The 10,232-nt window shown below is 40.8% G+C and overlaps 1 pseudogene; it reads right to left on the reverse strand.

The window, feature by feature from the left end:
• Window positions 1-1,668: 1,668 nt before the first annotated feature.
• Window positions 1,669-2,631, reverse strand: LOC144615590 (18S ribosomal RNA; annotated as a pseudogene).
• Window positions 2,632-10,232: the final 7,601 nt, after the last annotated feature.

The raw sequence follows: 10,232 nt of genomic DNA on the forward strand, positions 1-10,232 counted from the left end.
TGCAATTGCCGGGCTCTGCCACCCTAACAAACCCGAGCTCTACGGGTGATATGTTTGGATAAACTGTCTAGATTGAGATTATATCATCTATTTGGTTAAAGGCGCTTTAGCAAAGTGGGCCCTATTTCTCTTGTCCTTTCGTACTGGGAGAAATTATTTAATAGATAGAAACCGACCTGGATTACTCCGGTCTGAACTCAGATCACGTAGGACTTTAATCGTTGAACAAACGAACCTTTGATAGCTGCTGCACCATCGGGATGTCCTGATCCAACATCGAGGTCGTAAACCCTATTGTCGATATGGACTCTAAAATAGGATTGCGCTGTTATCCCTAGGGTAACTTGTTCCGTTGATCAAGTTTTTGGATCAATAAGTGATGTAGTACTTTCGACTAGTTAGTCTAGATTTAAATCACTCGGAGGTTGTTTTATTCTCCGAGGTCACCCCAACCTAAATTGTCGGCCCATGGTAGAGGTATGTTATCCCTGTCGGTTGATTATCAAGATCTCTTTGGGTCGGTTAATTAAAGCTCCATAGGGTCTTCTCGTCTTATTGTCATATTCCCGCCTCTTCACGGGAAGGTCAATTTCACGGATTGGAAGTAAGAGACAGTAAAGCCCTCGTGTGGCCATTCATACAAGTCCCTATTTAAGGAACAAATGATTATGCTACCTTTGCACGGTCAGGATACCGCGGCCGTTTAACTGATGTCACTGGGCAGGCAGTGCCTCTAATACTGGAAATGCTAGAGGTGATGTTTTTGGTAAACAGGCGGGGCTTGTGTTTGCCGAGTTCCTTTTACTTCTTTTAATCTTTCCTTGAGTTGCATGCCTGTGTTGGGTTAACAATTAGCTTGATATGTTTGCTTGTAGTTAGGTTGTATTTATCTTGTTGTTAACTATCAGTGGTTATCCGTTCTGATATAAGCTTATGCACGGGAGAAATATTTCTTGTTACTCATATTAGCATTATTGCTTCTATTATTAAATAGATTAGCCCAGTTTTAAATTAGGAGTTGGTTGCGTTTTTTGACATTGAGATGTTCTGATTGTTGAGCTTGAACGCTTTCTTAATTGGTGGCTGCTTTTAGGCCAACTATGGTTTGTGTTTATGCTTACTCTCTAATTAAGGCTGTATCCTAATTCTAAAAAGCTGTACCTTTTTAGACTATATTTTAAACTTACATTGGAATTTCAGGGTTTTGAGGTAAGTTTAAAGTTGAACTAAGATTCTGTTCTGGGCAACCAGCTATCACCAGGCTCGTTAGGCTTTTCACCTCTACCCACAAATCTTCTCACTATTTTGCGACATAGATGAGTTCATCCTGTAATAGATTGTTCATGGGTAGCTCGTCTGGTTTCGGGGGGCCTAGCTGAAGTTCTCTTTGTTAGGTTATTCTAGCTAATTCATTATGCAAAAGGTACAAGGGGTAATCTTTGCTGTATAGTGCTTTTAGTTTTTTCTTTCATCTTTCCCTTGCGGTACTTTCTCTATAGCGCCAAGTTAAATTTCTATCTCCTATACTTTTATGGGGCAACTAAATGTTTTATTTTACTTTCTGATGTTAATTGCGTTTGTAGATGATTGGGCTAGCTTTGGCTCAAGATGGTCAGTTTAATATGAAATCTTCTGGGTGTAAGCCAGATGCTTTGTTTAAGCTACATCTTGTCATCCAAGCACACTTTCCAGTATGCTTACCTTGTTACGACTTGTCTCCTCTTGTGGATGTAATGGTTTGAATAGGTTTCTTCAGGGTTTGACCACTTGAGGAGGGTGACGGGCGGTGTGTGCGTGCTTCATGGCCCAATTCAATTGAGCTCTCTATTCTCAAATTTACTACTAAATCCTCCTTGAATTCTTAATTTCATAAGGATTTTCGTGGATGTTCTAGTTGTAGAAAATGTAGCCCATTGCTTCCCATCTCATGGGCTACACCTTGACCTAACTTTTTTGTGTCAAGATACTTGTGCTTACTTTTCTTCCTTTTTAGGGTTTGCTGAAGATGGCGGTATATAGGCTGAATTAGCAAGAGATGGTGAGGTTTATCGGGGTTTATCGATTATAGAACAGGCTCCTCTAGAGGGATATAAAGCACCGCCAAGTCCTTTGAGTTTTAAGCTGTTGCTAGTAGTTCTCTGGCGGATAGTTTTGTTTGAGCTAACTATCTAGGTTTAGGGCTAAGCATAGTGGGGTATCTAATCCCAGTTTGGATCTTAGCTATCGTGTGGTCGGAAATATTAAAGTTACTTTCGTGCTGTATTTTTATGTTAACTGCAGCTTTTTACAGCCTAGTTAAGGTTTAACTTTAGTATGCTTCTCTTCTGTAACACGCTTTACGCCGTAGGTCCATTGGTTTGGGTTAATCGTATGACCGCGGTGGCTGGCACGAAATTTACCAACCCTAATTTAATATAACTTAGTCGAACTTTCATTCATAGCTTAATTTTTATCACTGCTGTATCCCGTGGGGGTGTGGCTGAGCAAGGTGTTATGAGCTACAATGGTTGTGTGCTTGATACCAGCTCCTTTGAATCACTGGGTGACTTAGAGGGCATTTTCACCGGGATGCGGAGGCTTGCATGTGTAATTTTATTAATAACTAATGGAAAGGCTAGGACCAAACCTCTATGTTTATGGAGTCTGGCGACTCATCCAGGCATTTTCAGTGCCTTGCTTTGTGTTTTTAAGCTACATGAACCAAGATATAGGATTGTTGGGTGTGTAAATATTGTTCAATAGGGACGAGTTAGAGATCGGGTTGGCGTATCTATAGATACTGCGAACAAAGTTATGATTTAGTATTAATAATTGGTAATAATGGGGTTGGTAAAGTTTGTAAACGTTAACTCTTAAGCTCTATGCTTAGATACGGTTTAGTCTTGTTTTTGGGGTTTGGCAAGACAGAAATAAACACGTATTGTAACAAATAGGGTTAACGGGGGGTAAGGGGGGTTTGTTTAAGCTAATTATTTACTAAAATCAAAAAAGTTTGCATGTGTATACGTGTATACGTGTATACGTGTATACGTGTATACGTGTATACGTGTGTACGTGTGTACGTGTGTACGTGTGTACGTGTGTACGTGTGTACGTGTGTACGTGTGTACGTGTGTACGTGTGTACGTGTGTACGTGTGTACGTGTGTACGTGTGTACGTGTGTACGTGTGTACGTGTGTACGTGTGTACGTGTACGCGTATACGTGTATACGTGTATACGTGTATACGTGTGTACGTGTACGTGTATACGTGTATACGTGTGTACGTGTACGTGTATACGTGTGTACGTGTGTACGTGTACGTGTATACGTGTGTACGTGTGTACGTGTATACGTGTGTACGTGTACGTGTATACGTGTATACGTGTGTACGTGTGTACGTGTACGTGTATACGTGTGTACGTGTGTACGTGTACGTGTATACGTGTGTACGTGTGTACGTGTACGCGTATACGTGGGTGCGCGCATGCCGTGTCCTGTGGAACAATAGGGATTTAAGTATATGTCCTGCGACCATTGACTGAATAACACCTTGCTTGTTGTACGTGTGGAACCCCCGCATAGAGAATAAGCCCAGCTACATTATATTTGACTGAGTCAGGACCTTTAGGTCATAGCTGAGTCATAGCAAGTTCGACCCCCTAAAAATTAAAAATACCAAATGCATGACACCACAGTTATGTGTGATCATGGGCTGATTAGTCATTAACCCATCGAGATGTCCCATTTGAGAGAGTTGAAGGATTGGATTTAAGAACGTCATGGCCCTGAAGTAAGAACCAGATGCCAGGTATAGTTCCATTATAGACACCCCCACGTTGAAATGGGCCCGGAGCGAGAAGAGGTACACGCTCAAGCAAGGGTTGCTGGTTTCTCGAGGCCAGGTGATTAAGCTCTTTCGGACAGTTGAGGTCCATAAGAGACTGTTGGAAATCATGAATATGCACGATTAAGCACTATTATGTCTTATGTAATATATATAAACTACTGTACATGCTTAATATTCATGGGGACAAGCAGTTAATGCACGATATACATAGTATGTCTTATGTAATATATATAAACTACTGTACATGCTTAATATTCATGGGGACAAGCAGTTAATGCACGATATACATAGTATGTCTTATGTAATATATATAAACTACTGTACATGCTTAATATTCATGGGGACAAGCAGTTAATGCACGATATACATAGTATGTCTTATGTAATATATATAAACTACTGTACATGCTTAATATTCATGGGGCGAGTGGTTGGTGCATGATATGCATGAGGAAAAGGTCAGTTGGTTATCTTACTTGCGAGTTTGTATTGTAAGAATTGAGAGTTTTCACTTGCTTTATTGCGGAAAGATGAGGACATACTGGGCAAGCACAGTATGAGTATATGCAATATATGAATTATGGAAGTTATGGGGTTGCTTTTTGGTATTAGCAAGGAATAGTTTAAGAAAGAATTTCAGCTTTGGGTGCTGATGGTGGGGCTGTTGCTTCTTCCTTGAAGTCTTAGGGAGGGTGCATATTCTCCTTTTTTGGTTTACAAGACCAAGGTATTGTATATACTACAAAGACTCTTCATTTAAGGAGGCGATTTTCAATAATGCCTGAGATAGGTATTAGGATTAGAAGGATAGAGAAGTATAGGATGGAGGCCAGTTGGCCGATGGTGATGAAGGGGTGTTCTACAGGTTGGCCGCCAATTCATGTTAGGGTCAGAAGGTCCGCTACTAGTAATCAGAATAAGCATTGGCTTAGTGGTCGAAACATTATTCCTCGTTGTTTAGAAGTGTGGAGAGCGGGGATGATAGCTAAGGTTAAGATAGATAGAACTAGGGCTAAAACTCCTCCTAGCTTATTGGGAATAGATCGGAGGATTGCGTATGCAAATAGGAAATATCATTCGGGCTTGATGTGGGGAGGGGTGTTTAGAGGGTTGGCGGGGGTATAGTTATCGGGGTCTCCTAATAGGTCTGGTGAGAATAGGACGAGTAGCATGAGTATTAGGATTAGTACTAGGAGGCCCAGGATATCTTTGATTGTGTAGTATGGGTGAAATGGGATTTTGTCTGAGTCGGATACCACTCCTGAGGGGTTATTGGATCCTGTCTCATGAAGGAATAGGAGATGGACTGCTGCTAGGGCTGAGATGATGAATGGAAGGATGAAGTGGAAGGCAAAGAATCGTGTTAGGGTGGCTTTGTCTACTGAGAAGCCTCCTCAGATCCACTCTACTAGATTGGTTCCAATATATGGGATTGCCGATAGGAGGTTGGTGATTACGGTTGCCCCTCAAAAGGATATTTGGCCCCATGGTAGGACATATCCTATGAAAGCTGTAGCTATGACTGTGAATAATAGTACGATTCCAATATTTCATGTTTCTGAGAAAGTGTAGGAGCCGTAGTATATTCCTCGTCCTACGTGTATGTATAGGCAGATAAAGAATATGGAGGCTCCATTGGCGTGTAAATATCGGATGATTCAGCCGTAATTTACGTCGCGGCAGATATGGGTGACTGATGAGAAAGCGGTTATTGTATCTGACGTGTAGTGTATGGCTAGGAAGAGACCAGTAAGAATTTGTAGGATTAAACACACTCCTAGTAGGGAACCAAAGTTCCATCATGCTGAGATATTGGATGGAGCAGGAAGATCAATGAATGAGTGGTTGATGATCTTGATAAGGGGGTGAGATTTTCGAATGTTGGTCATTAAGTTCTTATAGTTGAAATACAACGATGGTTTTTCATATCATTAGTCATGGTTAGATTCCATGTAAGAATTATGATAACATACATTGTATTTATTTTAAGTACAATCTTTGTGGTGAGCTTTGTGAGTTTTTCTTCAAAGCCTTCTCCTATTTATGGTGGGTTTGGTTTGATTGTGGCTGGTGGTATTGGTTGTGGTATTGTATTGAATTTTGGGGGATCATTTTTAGGTTTAATGGTTTTTTTAATTTATTTGGGGGGTATGCTTGTGGTGTTTGGGTATACTACAGCTATGGCTACTGAGCCTTACCCTGAGGCATGGACGTCTAATAAGGCTGTATTGGGTGCATTTATTACAGGGGTGCTAGCGGAGTTGTTAACTGCTTGCTATATTTTAAAAGAAGATGAAGTCGAGGTTGTGTTTAAGTTTAATGGTGCAGGTGATTGAGTGATTTATGATACGGGTGATTCGGGGTTTTTTAGTGAGGAGGCCATGGGGATTGCAGCACTGTATAGTTATGGAACATGGTTGGTGGTTGTTACTGGTTGGTCCTTGCTTATTGGTGTGTTGGTGATTATAGAGGTTACTCGTGGAAACTAAGTAGGAGTAAGCTAAGGGCTAAGGTGATTATGAAGGATAAGAAGTAAAGCTTAACTAGTCCTTTCTGATTAGATACGATGGTTGATATTTTTATTTGGAAGTGGGAGATGGATTTTGGTAATACATTTTCTAGCCAGATTATATCTAATAGTATCGATGCGGATTTTTGGCTTATAGTTAAGCTTATTGTTGATGGGAGGCGGTGTATTACGATTGGAAAGTACCCTAGGAGGTTGGAAAACTTAAAGAGGTCTGAGGGATGTTTAAATTTTAAGTTTTTAGCCGCGAGGTTAAGTTCTAATGCTAGGATGAAGCCTGTAATGGTTGCAGCAAGGGCGGTCAGCTTTAGATAGTGGGGTATAGTTATTTGTGGGATGGTTGTCGGGGGAATGTTGTGGGAGATCAGGTATCCTGCAAAAATGCTTCCAATTAAGAGACGTTTGATGGAGTTGATAAGGTGGGGGTTATTTTCATTGATTGGACTTAGGGAGTTAAATCGGGGTTGTCCTAGGAGTGCGAAGAATATGATTCGAGTACTGTAGGCGGCTGTGAGAGATGTAGCGATGAGAGTGACCAATAGGGCTCAGGCGTTGGTATACGACGTGTTGGCTGTCTCGATGATTAGGTCCTTGGAGTAAAAGCCTGTTAGAAAAGGTATGCCTGTTAATGCGAGACTTCCGATGATGAGGGAGGTGGTGGTGAAGGGTATTGGCTTGTATAGTCCGCCTATTTTTCGAATGTCTTGTTCATCATTTAAGCTGTGGATAATTGATCCAGAGCACATGAATAATATTGCTTTGAAAAATGCGTGCGTACAGATGTGCAGGAATGCAAGGTAGGGTTGGTTGATTCCGATGGTAACGATTATTAGGCCTAATTGGCTTGAAGTTGAGAAGGCAACGATTTTTTTAATGTCATTTTGTGTGAGGGCACAGATGGCTGTGAATAAGGTTGTGATGGCTCCTAGGCATAGGGTAAGGGTTTGTGTGGTTTTATTTTGTTCTATGAGCGGGTAGAAGCGGATTAATAGAAAGACTCCGGCTACAACTATTGTACTTGAGTGGAGTAGGGCAGAAACGGGGGTTGGACCCTCTATGGCTGATGGTAGTCATGGGTGTAGGCCAAATTGGGCAGACTTACCCGTGGCTGCTAAGAGAAGCCCTAGTAGTGGGATATTTAGGTTTTCATGCTGGGTGATAAAGATTTGTTGAAAGTCTCATGCATTTATATTGGTGAGAAATCATGCTATGGCTGTGATAAACCCCACGTCTCCGATGCGGTTGTAGAGAATTGCCTGCAGGGCAGCAGTGTTTGCGTCTGCTCGACCATATCACCATCCGATTAGCAGGAAGGATATGATTCCTACCCCCTCTCAGCCAATAAACAGTTGGAATAGGTTATTGGCAGTTACTAGGATTATTATGGTGATTAGAAATATGAGGAGATACTTGAAGAATCGGTTAATATAGGGGTCTGTGTGTATGTATCATATTGAGAACTCTATAATTGATCATGTAACGAAAAGTGCTACAGGGATGAAGATGATTGAGAAATAGTCTAGTTTAAAACTTAGTGACAATTTAAGGGTTTGGATTGATAATCAGTGTCAGTTTGAGATAATTGTTTCCTGTCCGGAAGAAATAAATACTATAGCCGGAATTATGCTGATGGTAAAGGCATAAGAGATTGTAGTTTTTACATAGTGAGGGTACAGGTTGTTTTTGTATAGTTGAGTGTTGGATGTAATGATGGGTAGGAGTAGAATGAATATTGCAGTGAGTATAAAAGAGGTAAATAGGTTTATTACTTTTATTTGGAGTTGCACCAATTTTTTGGCTCCTAAGGCCAATGGATTACTTCTATCCTATAAAAGTTGAAAAAGCCACGCTTTTATACGTGGGGGCATGAATTAGCAGTTCTCGCATACTTTTTCGGTAAATAGGAAGATTTGCACTTCTATTGTTAGATCCACAATCTAATGTTTTTGTTAAACTATATTTACAATAAATAGGACCCAGTACGATTTTGGGGTTGAGGGATAAGAGGAGGAGTGGGAGCAAGTGAAGGGCTATTAGGGCGTTTTCTCGTGTAAATGATGGGTTAATGTTTTTAATATGATGTGGGTACTTACCTCGTTGGGTTGTGATAAGTATATAGAGGGTATATAAGGCTGTGATGATAATATTTGTGCCTATGAGAGTGATAGTTAAGTTAGATCATGAGAAGGAGGCTACTACTACAAATAGTTCCCCAATTAGGTTGATGGTAGGAGGCAGAGCTAGGTTCGCGAGACTGGCTAGTAGTCATCAGGCAGCTATTAGAGGAAGGATGGTTTGTAGGCCTCGTGCTAGGATTATTGTTCGGCTGTGGACTCGTTCGTAGTTTGAGTTTGCAAGGCAAAATAATATTGAGGAAGTTAGTCCGTGGGCGATTATAAGGGCTGTAGCTCCTGTGTAACTTCAGGGTGTTTGGATTAGCACAGCTACAATTACTAGGGCTATGTGGCTTACTGATGAGTATGCGATTAAGGACTTTAGGTCTGTCTGGCGTAGACAGATAGAACTTGTTATAACTATTCCTCATAGGGACAACATTATGAAGGGGTATGCTATTTGGTTTGTTGTGGGGTTAAGTAGAATTGTAATACGCATCATTCCATATCCCCCTAGTTTTAATAGTACGGCAGCAAGTACCATTGAGCCGGCAATGGGGGCTTCAACATGTGCTTTTGGCAGTCACAGGTGGAGTCCGTATAGGGGTATTTTTACTATGAATGCTATTATGCATGCTAGTCAGAGAAGGATATTAGATCAGGTGGCTGAGATCGGTTTGGCTCAGTACTGAATGATTAGGAAATTTAAAGTCCCTGTTGTGTTTTGAATATATAGTAGTGCGACCAGGAGGGGCAGTGAGCCCAGCAGGGTGTAGAATAAAAAATATAGGCCGGCGTTTAGTCGCTCCGTCTGGTTACCCCACCGAGTAATAATGATAAGGGTGGGGATTAGTGTGGCTTCAAATAGAATGTAAAATATAATTAGTTCTGTAGCGGTAAATGTTATGATTAAAAGAAGTTGCAAAACGATAAGTGTTGTGATATATAGTTTTTTTCGGGCCAAGGTCTCTTTTGACAGGTGTGATTGACTAGCCATAAGCATTAGTGGCAGGAGTCATGTTGTTAGTACTAGTAGAGGTGCGGAGAGTGAGTCTGAGAAGAATAGTAATGAGAGGTTTAGGCTGTTATCGCCTAGTTGGTTTAAATAGGAGAGGCTAATAAGGCTGATCAGGAGACTGTAGGTAGTCGAGTTAATTCAGATTATATTGGGCTTTGATAGTCATGTTATTGGTATGAGTATAATAGTGGGGATAATAATTTTTAGCATTGTAGGAGATTTAGGTTTTGTACATAGTCGGTACCATATGTATTTGAGACCATTACTAGTAGGGATAAGCCCAGTGCCGCCTCGCAGGCTGCAAATACTAGCAGGATAATAGGAGTCATGCTAGCTAGTGTAAAATGATTATTTAGAATTGCCATGGTTATCATAACAAATAGGGATAATATTATGCCTTCTAGGCATAGGAGGGAGGATATTAAGTGGGACCGATACATTAATAGTCCCATAAGTGATATGATGAAGGCCAGGAATATATTAACATAGACTATGGACATTTGATAATTATAGGGTGAGCTACAATCTAATGAGTCGAAATCATTTGTTTTAGTTTAAACTAATTATCATATTCAGTTCACTCTAGTCCTTTTTGGGTTCATTCGTAGGCCAGGCTTGCGGCTAATAGAGAGATTAGTAGGAGAGCTATGATAAGTATGGTTGATAGTTTATTTGTTTGTGAGGCTCAAGGAAGGGGAAGTAGTAGTGCAATTTCTAGGTCAAATAGCAAGAATGTAATGGCTAC

Source organism: Panthera onca, unplaced genomic scaffold (genome assembly GCF_046562875.1).
Source record: "Panthera onca isolate mPanOnc1 unplaced genomic scaffold, mPanOnc1 haplotype 2 h2.h2tg000219l_path, whole genome shotgun sequence".
In the NCBI taxonomy this organism is placed as follows: Eukaryota; Metazoa; Chordata; class Mammalia; order Carnivora; family Felidae; genus Panthera; species Panthera onca.